Here is a 12,702-nt window from a genome sequence, read left to right on the forward strand (position 1 = left end):
AGAATAAGCCAGCAAAACAAAGTACTCAGGAGACACCCAGAACTGGTTCAGACCGGGCTCAGAGCCCACATGCACAAAGAGAACAAAGACTTTTAGGGGTATAAGTAAAGGACCCCTAACAACAGAAAATTAGATCATCCTGGAATCAAGAAGGAACCTCTGCCAAAGAAAAAGCTGAAACTGAAGAAGGAAGACTGTCCTGCTGTTGCTCTGTGGACTGACCTGCTGTTGCTTTGCTGCCAAGGAGAGGGGAAGGACTTTGCTAGTGTGCTGTGTCCCCTGTATTGAAGGAATCTCCAAGGGCCTGAGAAGAGCTGGCTCCCTGTTCCGAAGTCCCAGGAACAAAAGGACTTCACCCCCAGCTTCCCTGAACTCTGCTGAGAGAGTTCTGTCCTTCCTAGAGTGCTTGATCCAGTTGTGGGGCCTCTGGAAGTTGTACGTGTGCTGGGAAGCTTGAAACTAAGCTTTAGAGACTTTTGCAATTGAAAAGTGTTGCAGCGCTCGCTTGCGGAGCGCATCCCTGACAGTGCGAGAAGTTTCCCGCCGCTACGAAGGCTGAGTTCGTCGCAGCGCCTGACGCCGCTGCCAGAGCCGTCGCATCATTAGTTTGCGGGACTCACCAGGCCGGTGCGGGAAAGTTGAACATCACTGCGAGTGTCGTCGCAGAGCCTGTCGTCGCTGGGTGAGATCACCGCACTGCTTGCTTGCGGACCGCATCACGTCGCTGCGAGCATCGTCGCAGAGCCATCGCATCGAGGAGCTGCGAGAGAGAGGATCCCCGCTGGACCGCGCATCGTTGCCCTGGAGATCGTCACAGCCCCTCGAGATCGTCGCATCGTGCCTTTGCGAGAACAAACTTCCTACGGAACCTACGCACCGGAACCCATACAAGTGGCCTTCCTCCCCATACAGACCGGATTCGTAGCAACACGCCAGCTGCTGCAGCGGGGTTGTCGCATCGCCTCCCCAGGGTCTCAAGAGCAACGCATCGCTTGTTTTCCACCGCACCAGCTTCTGCTTTTGGAACTTTGTTGCAACTAAAAGGTACAGTGAGTAAACGTGACGCAACTGTGAACTTTTCACACATCTGTGGATTATTCTATCGCAACCTAAAGAATTTTAACGCAAACCTTAAGAACTGTTTTGAAACCATATTCTTGAACTGTGTATGTTGGATTTTTGTCGTTTTGGTCTTGTGTAGTTTAGATTAAAATACCTTTATTTTTCTAAACTGTTGTGGAGTCAGTTTGTGGTGTTTTCACTGTGTTACTGTGAGTGTTGGTACAAATACTTTACACATTGCCTCTGGTTAGCCTAGACTGTTCGTGCCAAGCTACCTAGAGGGTGAGCAGGGGTTATCTCAGAGGGTTTCCTCCTTACCCTGACTAGAAGCAAGGGTCCCTTTTTGGACAGTGGTACCTACCCCTGCCAACTGGAGACCCCCAGTTCTAACAAGGACCAAATGTTTTGGAGATTGCGGCTAATCCATACTCCCAAGTATTTTACTTCGTCGGCCTCCCATCGCAGTGGGAACTCCGAGTGTACTTCCGGTGTATTGTCTGTTAGGGGGAAAAGTACTCCAGATAGGCCTCCAAATTTTACAAACTCTCGTAATAAAGGGTTCAGGTTTTCAGCTGGGTTCAGGACGTAGAGGGTGACGTCATCTGCGTAAAGAGAAATTAATAAACTGCGTGAGCTAAATCCAATAACTCTACAAGTGTGGTGTTGTCGTATGCGGGCCGCGAGTGGCTCCATCGCTATAGCGAACAACAGAGGAGATAGGGGACATCCCTGTCGAGTACCCCGGGAGATCTCTAGGGGTCTGATATTATACCGTTAACTCTCACTCGTGCTGTTGGCTTGGTGTATAGAAGGCGAATCTGATTAAGGAATAAAGTGCTGAAACCCATACGTTGTAATATGAGGAATAGATAGGGCCACTCAAGGGAGTCGAATGCTTTTGTGGCATCCAGGAACACCGCAGCTGCATGGACAGTGGGATGGAGGTAATGCAATACTGAGAATATGGTTCTCAGGTTATGGGATGTGGAACGATCAGGTATGAATCCTGATTGGTCAGGTAGGGCCACCATGGGAAGTAGAGGCTGTAAACGGTCCGCTATGAGTTTCGCAAATATTTTTACATCAACATTGATGAGGGAAAGGGGCCTGTAAGAATCTAGAGATTGGCTGTCTTTGTCTGGTTTTAACAATGTTATAATCAGGGCTTCTCTCATCGATGTGGGGAGGATCTCTAGTTCTAATGATTCTGCAAATACCTCATGTAACCTCGGTGCCAATTCCTCCACGTATGTTTTATAAAATGCTGTGGTGAGACCGTCTGGGCCTGGTGCCTTATTTAATGGCAGCCCCTTAATTACTTTCGCTATGTCTGCAACTGTCACTGGAAGGTCCATGTATTTACGATGTGCATCACTGAACCAAGCCAGCGCGATGGAATCGAGAAAGGCCTCAAGGTGTTCCGGAGTAGTAGTGTGCTTAGCCGTATACAAGTCAGCATAAAACTTTTTGAATTCATGTAGAATGTCATTTTGACCTACAATTATGTTTCCTGTGGCGTTATGGATTGTGTGTATGTAGCCAGTTTTGCCGGTAGTACTAAGCAGTCTAGCCAGTGTACGGCTCGGTCTATCTCCCTCTCCATATCGCCGGGCCTCAGCATGTTTACCCAGGAATTTTAATTCTCGTTGCGCCTCTTCTGTATAGTCTAGTAACTTCACCTTCAGCTTTGCAGCTGTTTCTGGCGTGGGTGTCTCACAGAATTGCTTCTCTAGATCATGTATTTGGCCCTCAATCGTGCTGATGGTACCTCTGATTGCTTTAAGGACACCGGCTTGCCGCGCAATGCATTGACCTCTTATGACCACCTTAAAGGCGTCCCATAAAACTGACTCAGTGGACACCGATCCTGAATTAGTATCAAAGTAATCCCTTATGTCCTGTCTGATTTCTTCCTTGAAGGCTTCATCAAGGAGTGCTTGTGGTGGCAGACGCCATCTAAATGCACGAGTTGGGGCATCAGGGATGTTCAATTCCAATAGGCAGGGGGCATGATTCGACAAAGAGCGGGCCAATCCACCCACAAGGGCAGTCCAAGCGGCCACATCTGGGGAGACCAGACAGAAATCTATTCTTGACCATGCGGCATGGTGACTAGAGATGCATTTACCTACACGCTCATTGGGGTTTCTGACTCTCCAAATGTCTGTTAAGGCCCCTTCCACTAAGATGTAATGTAAGGCTTGGTTAGCATGCAGATGTAGCGGTCTAGGCGCCCCCTGTCTGTCCATGGAGTCGTCAAGGACGACATTAAAGTCACCCCCCAGATTATGGTAGCACAGTCCATCCCAGCAATCCGAGCCCAGACCTTCCTAAAAAATTCAGGGTCATCAACATTTGGACCATAAACAGCTGCAAGAGTCACCAATTTGCCACATAAAATGCCACTCGCAACCACACATCTACCTTCTGGATCAATGTACGTGGTACGATCCCTCCAGTCCAACCCTTTCCGTAATAGTATAGCCACCCTTCGTGCATAGTTTGAATATATGGCAGAGTATGTGTGTCCCCATCTAGCATTTTTGAGTTTTACTGAAGGCAGAGAGTTAATGTGTGTTTCTTGTATAAAGCAAACATCTATTTCATGCCTCTTCGTTTTCCTGCCATCATTTAGACCACGGATGTTCCATGTCAGGAATTTAGTCACTCCCATGTATAATTGACAAACAGATCGTGTCCGTCTCCAAAGTGTCCCCCCATGACATTGTAATGCATGACAATTGTAAAAGTAGTGGTATCGTACTGACATTTAACCAAACACCCAACTGCACCCACCCACCCCTCACCCACAACAAGCCCCCAATCAGGTTGTGTCTGAATCCCCCCATAAACACGCAAAGCGTAAAAACTTACAAATAGTGGGAAATTTCCCGTGGGGCTGAGGTAACAGAGGCATACTCCCCTGTTTACACAGGGTGGCCAAGCTGACTATCAGTAGACCCACCCCAGAGTTTACACATTCAATCATAGATAGTGGCTTACAGGCATAGACCGCAAAGGAAGAACCAATATAATGGAGGAGAAGGATAGGAAGACATCGCAACCTCAAAACCAATTACAACTTCTGGTATCCTTTAAACAGCATTATCATCAGCACAATGAGTTAGAGAATCACATTTTAAACAGTTAGAGCAACACAGCCCGCTCTCACGTGCTCCAGGACTGCAGTCAGTCAGTATCGCTCAGCCGGTTTACCAGAGGGTCATCTCCGGCTCCTTTTCGTTTCGCAGTCGGCCCGCATACATGTTTAGCAAATTTGAGTGCTGATTTTGCGTCCACAAAGAAATGAGACGTGCCATCATGAGATACTTTAAGTTTAGCCGGATAGAGTAAGGAGTATGGAATTTGCGCTTGCAGTAGTAGACGTTTGGCCGGAAGGAATTCCCGGCGTACAGCCTGCACCGCAGGGGTGAAGTCAGGGTAGAACGATATCTTGTTCCCCTTGTGGGTGATAGGGCCACGTTCTCTGGACAGTCGAAGGGTGGTGTCTCTATCTTGGTAGTTCAGAATTTTGGCAAGGATGGGCCTGGGCGTACCTCCAACTGGTGGTTTAGGACCTAGCGCTCTGTGCGCTCTTTCTACCGCAAAAACCTGTGACAACTTAGGGTCGAATAGCTCATGTAGCAGATGAGCCACATAGGTCTCCATCTTTGGTATAGCTGTAGTCTCTGGAAACCCTATGAGGCGTAGGTTGTTTCTTCTAGAGCGCGCTTCAAGATCATCATTCTTTGCCCTTATGACCATGAGGAGTTTGTCCATGTGCAAAAGTTGTTCCTTCGTCTCCTGTCTGAATTCGTGGAATTCGGTTTGCCTGTTTTCCAGGCAGTCTAGTCTCGTTTCGTGTGTCGTGACCTGAGATTTTACCAAATCCAATTGCGACGTCAGAGTGTCCAAATTGGCGTCGATACTTTTCAGGCTTGAGCTCATTTCCAGCATGAGGGATTTTAAGTCCCCACCCTGGTCATCCATCTCTTCACCATTCCCGGATTCACCTTTATCTTGTTCGGGTGTTCTCCCCCCTTTTGCGGTTGGGAATGGGATTTTGGACTGCCTGGCATCCGATCTGCCCATGTTGTACTCTCAGTGGGTCTCTGCACTCACAGTCCGGGCGCCCACAGTGTTTAAGTGCCAAATTAGGTCATGAGACACCTCCTCGCTAGTATAGATTAACGCAGGTAGCGGTGTGGTCAATCAGAGGACTGAAGCATTACCGGACACCACCCCAGATTAGAGATCGCAGCGTGCAGCAGCCGCCCTCGCGACACGGGCGTTCGCCAATTTCTAACAGCAATGCATGGGCACCATCCGTGTCAAAGGCATCACCACAGAATCCACTTAGCCCCTTACACGCTGCATTTAAAGGCGCTCATACTCATTACGGTACTCATTCGACCTCAGGGTTCAAGCTCAACTTGGTGAGAGGGGCGGCAGCCTCCCGTCTGCGCGCCGCGGCCTCCTCAGCAGGCAAAATGGCGGCTCCGTGTGGCGTAGTTCAGCAAACCACCCCCTTTTGTACCGCTTTGGCCGCCATAAGTGTGGCAGGGTATGCTCAGACGTGAGTCCCTTGCTCACTTTGCCACTGGATTCAAGCAAGCCGGGCTGAAGACTGCTGGAATGCCAGAAACCGGTCCTCGGATGCTTGTTTCCGGTCCAGGGAAGGCATGGCTTGGCAGTTCGGGCTGGACTGTTCCCATGAGGCACAGGGTCAGACTGATTTGCATATAGCCATGTCTGAACTGGGGTGGCAGAGTGGGCTAAAGAACGGTGATGGATATAACCCACATCTTTTGACTGGGTGTGAGTGTTTGATTGGTTCAGATGCTCCGTCCATCACCACCCCCTTTTGTACCGCTTTGGCCGCCATAAGTGTGGCAGGGTATGCTCAGACGTGAGTCCCTTGCTCACTTTGCCACTGGATTCAAGCAAGCCGGGCTGAAGACGGCTGGAATGCCAGAAACCGGTCCTCGGAAGCTTGTTTCCGGTCCAGGGAAGGCATGGCTTGGCAGTTCGGGCTGGACTGTTCCCATGAGGCACAGGGTCAGACTGATTTGCATATTGCCATGTCTGAACTGGGGTGGCAGAGTGGGCTAAAGAACGGTGATGGATATAACCCAGATATTTTGACTGGGTGTGAGTGTTTGATTGGTTCAGATGCTCCGTCCATTACCACCCCCTTTTGTACCGCTTTGGCCGCCATAAGTGTGGCAGGGTATGCTCAGACGTGAGTCCCTTGCTCACTTTGCCACTGGATTCAAGCAAGCCGGGCTGAAGACGGCTGGAATGCCAGAAACCGGTCCTCGGAAGCTTGTTTCCGGTCCAGGGAAGGCATGGCTTGGCAGTTCGGGCTGGACTGTTCCCATGAGGCACAGGGTCAGACTGATTTGCATATAGCCATGTCTGAACTGGGGTGGCAGAGTGGGCTAAAGAACGGTGATGGATATAACCCAGATCTTTTGACTGGGTGTGAGTGTTTGATTGGTTCAGATGCTCCGTCCATCACCACCCCCTTTTGTAGTTCAGCAAAAGGCATCTTGCTAGTATGCGCAATGTCGGGGAATACTGCGCGAAGCACTTGGGTCTCGGGTCTACGGGATTAGTGCGCTGTTTGCACCAATATTTCAATTAAATTTTTGCCGTAGGAAGCTGCTACGTAGCAATTAGTGTTTGCTATGGGGCTTGGCATTACACGCGAACACCACCTCCATATCGCCCATAACATAATGTGCGCATTGGGGCACAAAGGTAATTGGAGTCACAGCCCTGGCATGTCCGAGGTACATAGGGGGAAGATACGGCGCCTCTTACAATGTTTCTCGCGCTCAGGGCTGCAGGGATCAGGGTATCACCGCGCACGGGCCTCCGGGAGAAATGGTGGTCTGACTTGTCTCCCTCGTCCGTGGTCGCGGGTGGAGTGTAAGTTATTGGCCCGAACACCTGCACATTTCCGATTCTCCGGCACTAACCTCATGGGCGGGGATCAGCAGCACACTCCGCACATAGTACGTTTCACGCCCACCAGGCTTTTTCTCATGCCTCCATGTGCGGCCTGCGCAGCCCCCGGCTCGATTTCGGCCCAGTGCCCGGCGTCAGGACTCTACCTCCGGCAGTCCGCAGCAGCTCCATCCCGCTCTCCCGAGATTGGCTATATCTCACGTCCGCCAATTCCAAGCGTGCCGAAAATTAGCACGATGTGCGCGCCTATGCCCCCGCTTTCATCCCTGGTGTTTGCGTCGCTCGGGGTGTAGATTTAAGAAGGATTTTGTCAGGATTATTAGCTTGGCCGGCGGAGCTCGCTTAGTAAGCGGCCCTTTCGCAGCCTTGCAAGCCATGCCCCCATTTCCTTGTATAATTAATACATTTTAACAAAAATTCTTTTTGGAGATGCACCTGAAGAGGGAACATTGGAAGGGAGGCTTGCTCACGTTCACATTGTTTGACAGAGAGTGAGACAGAGAGTGAGAGTGTTTTGGCTTGAGTTTTTTTATTAATTTAAGTTCTCCAAGTCTCTGATTCACCTACCCCTTCTATGGGTTTTGCTACCACCAGTATTGACTCAGCATGCCCTCAACTAGAAATCCTGTTACTATTTACTTCTGTCTTCCTACTGATCTCTGAAGTGCTACCATCGGGAAGCATTGCATTGACCTAGGTTGTTAAAAACATAGTCACTGTCTAGTCCAATGTACAACTGTTATCCAATGCTGTGAAATTAATTCATACATGTATGCAGTGCCTTTAAGATCCTCACTCCTGACCCACAAATGCTCTTTTCCACACATTTGTCAGTTATGAGCTTGATTATTGAAAATCAATTAGATATTATCTACCAAAATAACACTGCAGTAACACAGGTTTAGATACATGAACCATTGCGTTTGGCTAAGGTTTTGCTGAGCAAGTGAACTTTTTCCTTTTCCTTTTAATTGCTGTCTATCACAAATCGATCACGCTATCCATACTGTCACAATGAAGAACTAATTATCATTAAAACGCACTGTAAACAACACTGGTTCCTCCCTGCTAATCAATATATCTTCCTTTTTCAAAATATATAAAGGATTTTATTTAGCTAGGGTTGTTATACATTTTAATGGGTAGGATGTTGGAGTGTGTGAAATTGTTTTGTTGTAGAAAACAAATCATCTAATGATAGCATGTCAGCAGTTCCTGATAATTATTGACCTAATTTTCTGGCTTGCATTGGCATCAACTTTTATCACAATGCGTTGTGACATAAAGAATTGCGTTTAATTAATGCATATATACAGAATCTCTAAGCAACTATTAAATATCACTTTTCCTATGCAGAGAGCACGTTTTCTAAATTTTGGGTCTAGGTTCACTTTAGCTTCCCAAGAACAATTACATTACAGTTCACGTTGATAAAACTGCTAGAGTGTCAGCGTGCTGGGGATACATTCTGATGGGTTTAAATAAAGAAATAGGTTTGAAATTATTGTGAAAACGAAGTACAGTAATAACAAAGATAAAAATTCGTGTTCAATAAAGAACTACAAGAAATAAAGTGGAAAGACTTTGGAAGGAAACAAACGGATAATACAAGGGAGGAGGAGCCACAAAGCAGTAATGTCAACAAATGCCACGAGAAAAGCCATGCATACTGAAGAGTGAGTTCATTCCAATTATGGACAGGCATGGCTATTGCCAAATGATTTGTGGGATGGCAAAAAAAAGGCATTTAATGTTCGCTTGAATCCGGTTTTATATATGTATTGAGTTAATAAAAGGAATTAAGTTATGTTGTGCTCCTGAAGAAGGGCTCCTTAGAACCATATATACTTTAAGAATGAGCAACATTTAGAACACAATGCAAGAAGTTAAAAAATTTAACTAAGAGAGTTAAATAATTAAATGCTCATTAAATATATTTAATCTCAGATACAAAAATGTGTATATCCCCGGACCTGAGGGCAGCACTTGGGGGCTAAGACTCACCCCAACAGAGGCCAACAGCACGGACCCGAGCAGGTCCAATGAGAATTGGTCAGCAAGGCAGATGCAGGGACAGAGGCCTTTGGAAACTTATTGTGTCTTTATAGCTCAAACAGGAAGGCGGCCAACTGACCCTTGGAGTCAAATCTGGGAACCTGGCTTCAAAACAAGCAAGTTCAATCTTTCTTCAGGTTCTTCAGAGCGTAAAGCTGTCCTTCTTCTGATTCTTCACAAGTCCAGGAGTGTTCCGAGGAGAGTTCTGTGGGGTGCACATTTATGCTGAGTTACAGTCTGTGGGCATAGGACAATCCTTTGTCCACCCATTAAACCAGTTCTGGTCAGGTCCTCCCCTTCCTCTGAGTTTGGAGGCAGCCCAACCAGAGAGACAAAAGAGAGGCAGGCCTAAGAGTGAGCTTCATCTGCCAGTGGCAGCGTGGACATATTCTAAAGCTTAGGAGGGAGTTGGGTCATCCTGCCAATAAAGGAGACACCCAACCCAGAGTCCTCTGTTGACTGTCTGGGAGTAATATACATCGCGCCCCGGGGGAGCCATCAGAAGTCAGGTGACAGTTGGACATTGGCAGAAAAGCCTTTTGTCTTTAGTCATGATAATGACAACTTTCTAAAAGTGTCATTTCCAAAATAGTAATATAAAAACCGCATTGACTATTAACTTGTAGATATTCCCAAACTGAATTTTGCACCTTCCTAAATGTAATAGTGTAAGCCAGTGTTGACCTATGCTACCCCAAGTGATTGCCAGTAGTTAAACTTATTACAAGTATCCTCCCATGAACTTTAGTGTGGTTGAGGTCTGAGCACAACACTCCTGTGATTTTCAGCAAATTAGTTAAACTCCCCATCCATAAAGAAGAAAAAAAATATGGCCTATGGAAAAACATCCTATCACATTTTGAAAGAAATTCCGTCCATGTCTCAATGAAAATACTTTTGGAAGCAGACATCTGTTGCCACAATAAGTGCAGGTAACAGCTGTTATCACAATAAACATCCATTTCTAAGTAGAAAACAGCCTCTTTGAACTCCAAACAGCACAGTAAAACATAGCTACAAATGACATGAGGGTCAACAAGGACGACGGGGCAGAGGAAAAAAATAAAAGTAGTACCTCAATTGCAGCGTGATCAATGGAATGACGTCAATGAAGCTGAAGCAATCAGTACTTGGTCCATTTTCCAGCTGAAAGATGAGGACATGAAGCCAGCACGTGATGGCCAATTAGAAGGCAGCAAACAAGAGTGACAATGAAGCCAACAAATGTTAAGCAGTGGGTGGGCTGCAAGCCACCTGTTGTTTACAATATCGCTTGCATGTAAGAGCGCATGCAGCACATGCGCTGTCGCAGGCGAAACTTAAAAATATGGACACTGATGTGTATGCTGTTCATGCCCTTTATTCCATCCAAATATCTTCATATTTTCGGAGCTTGTAGTCCACATCAATCAGGGTCGGACTGGCCGATTGGGATTTCAGGCAGTGACCCACTGGATAGTCTTGACGGTCAGTTTGTTGGTCATTAATTTTGCTTTTTGTGGAACTGTTTCATGATTTGCTGGGTCAGTTTTCTTCCTGAATTCCTGGATATTACTACAAACACTGCCTTCAACAAGTACACTTCCGTGCAGTCTTCATTACTTGCAAAAAGGTTAAGAGCGTGTGTATACCACTTCAAAACTGCCTTAAATTGAAAACATTGGCCTCGTTTTGAGCTATTTAATTCACTAAGTGTGGCCACTTTTATTTTGGTATCCAGTCTATTGCCTGTCCCAGTCCGACCCCGGCTTCCATTTGACACACTTGCAGTCAGAAACATACAAGTCAAACTCGTCATGCTTCAGACCAAATATTGCTAATCCGCAATTCTGCCATGCTTTAACACTTTTATGCGACTTTAGCGGTTTATGAAGCCACCTGTCCCAGAATTATCCAACACATTCTTGTTTTTTAAAATGATGCAATTTGGAATTCAGACTGCACCTGTGTTACCTCTCCTAGAACTAGTTTTATAATGCTCTTAACCACTTTTCCTGCAAACCTTCTGCTACTTCCTCCACCACTATTTTCTTCATCGCTTTAAAGACTTTTCATATCTGATGTAGATGAATAATGAATCAGATGTTGGTTGTAAGGGAGGTTGAATCATTTAGTATGATTGTGCATGTGGCAGATGAGTAGGCTGCGGAAGTGTGAGAGAACAGGCCTGATTGTACATGTGATTGGGGTGGAGTGAAAATGAGACAATGACCTAACCTAGTCTAATGAATTTGCTGCAGTAAAGAGGAGGGGACATGTAAGTATAGGATTCTGTGTTTCAGCACAGCAGGAGCTGCTTTTATCAGAATAAGTGCTCAGTTCCATACCCGTACTGAGAGAAAGGGGTCCCAGTGTGAAAACAGCAATGATTTTATAACATTCAAATAAAAATATTTACAAAGACACCAAATGAGTCCACATTGTTTTAATTCACAATGAGGATGGGTATAACAAATATACAAAGTATCGTAGGTTGTACAGTGCCCAATGGGGGAAGGGGGGAAGTGATTGAGTGAGGATGGTGTGGTATGGGAGTTGTGACATTAAAATCAACCTGAGTAACAGAATTTCATTTGTATATTAATTCAAATACAAAAATAGGACCAATGGTTCAATGCGGGGATATACACATACGTCATACTCCAGAAGTACAAATAATGTCAAATTAGGTAGGGAGTTGACAAATATCAGGGCAGTTGTCGACGTTTCGACCCTCAAAGTAACGCAGGGATTAGTGCAGCCCTTGCAGCAGGGTCTTCATCAGGACGAGGAACTGGGCAGGCAACCGTTATAGTTATTGCTCTTCTTAGGAGGGGCTTTCGTCGCCGTAGGTCATGTTGTTTATTTGTGAACTAGAAAGAGCGGTGGAAGTCGAGACCGGCCCGCGGGGGGTGGAAATGGCCGTATCTAATGAAGGTAGTCCGATGGGAATAACTCCAAAGTATCTAAGTAATGCGGTATCTCGTCAATTAGTCTGGAAGGTGTCTCAGTTCATGATATCAAGTGCCGATTGAATCAGCCATGTACTCCCGCTCGTGTCTGTGTCCATACCCAAACGCAAAGGAAAGGGAGAGTGGTCCTAACAATGTCAAATAGATGGCCCATTTTGTGTGACTACAATGGTTCTGTCGGTGTGTGTAGAGTATCAATTGGAAAAAGTGGCCTTCTGTCCTTGCCGCCATAAGGCTTGTTATCTTATTGGACTTTCTCTACCCACCAAGTTAAATTAAAGCATTTTTTTTTTATTTCAGAACCCACAATTTGCCTGTGCATTTGTCAATTGGAAGATGATGCTTAGAGTGGGTGTGTTTTTTTAACTACTGAGGTTTTTAAAAACAATTAGGCCCTCTTAGTTGTGGCCAGTTTGCCGATACTATAATCGCATCTGATAACAGTTGACACCGTGATGTTCATAATTTTTCAAGTGCAATAATTGTGATCTACGATGGGTTTTGAGGGAATAACGTGAGGAGTTTGGTGCTTATGACACAAATATCTGCATGTCCCTGCATTATCTATGGGCTATGATGTGAGCAGAAAAACTGATAACTCCCTTATGTGCAGTAGAAGGAGTTTCCACACATACCAGAGTTAACGGGACACTCAAAATGA

At 46.2% G+C, this 12,702-nt stretch overlaps 1 protein-coding gene across 2 annotated transcripts in view; it reads left to right on the top strand.

Moving 5' to 3' along the window:
• The window catches only part of COL19A1 (collagen type XIX alpha 1 chain), a 2,464,374-nt gene that overhangs the window by 2,162,431 nt on the left and 289,241 nt on the right, over window positions 1–12,702 (top strand). The window lies entirely within an intron of this gene.

The sequence above is a fragment of the Lissotriton helveticus genome, chromosome 6 (genome assembly GCF_964261635.1).
Source record: "Lissotriton helveticus chromosome 6, aLisHel1.1, whole genome shotgun sequence".
Taxonomy (NCBI): Eukaryota; Metazoa; Chordata; class Amphibia; order Caudata; family Salamandridae; genus Lissotriton; species Lissotriton helveticus.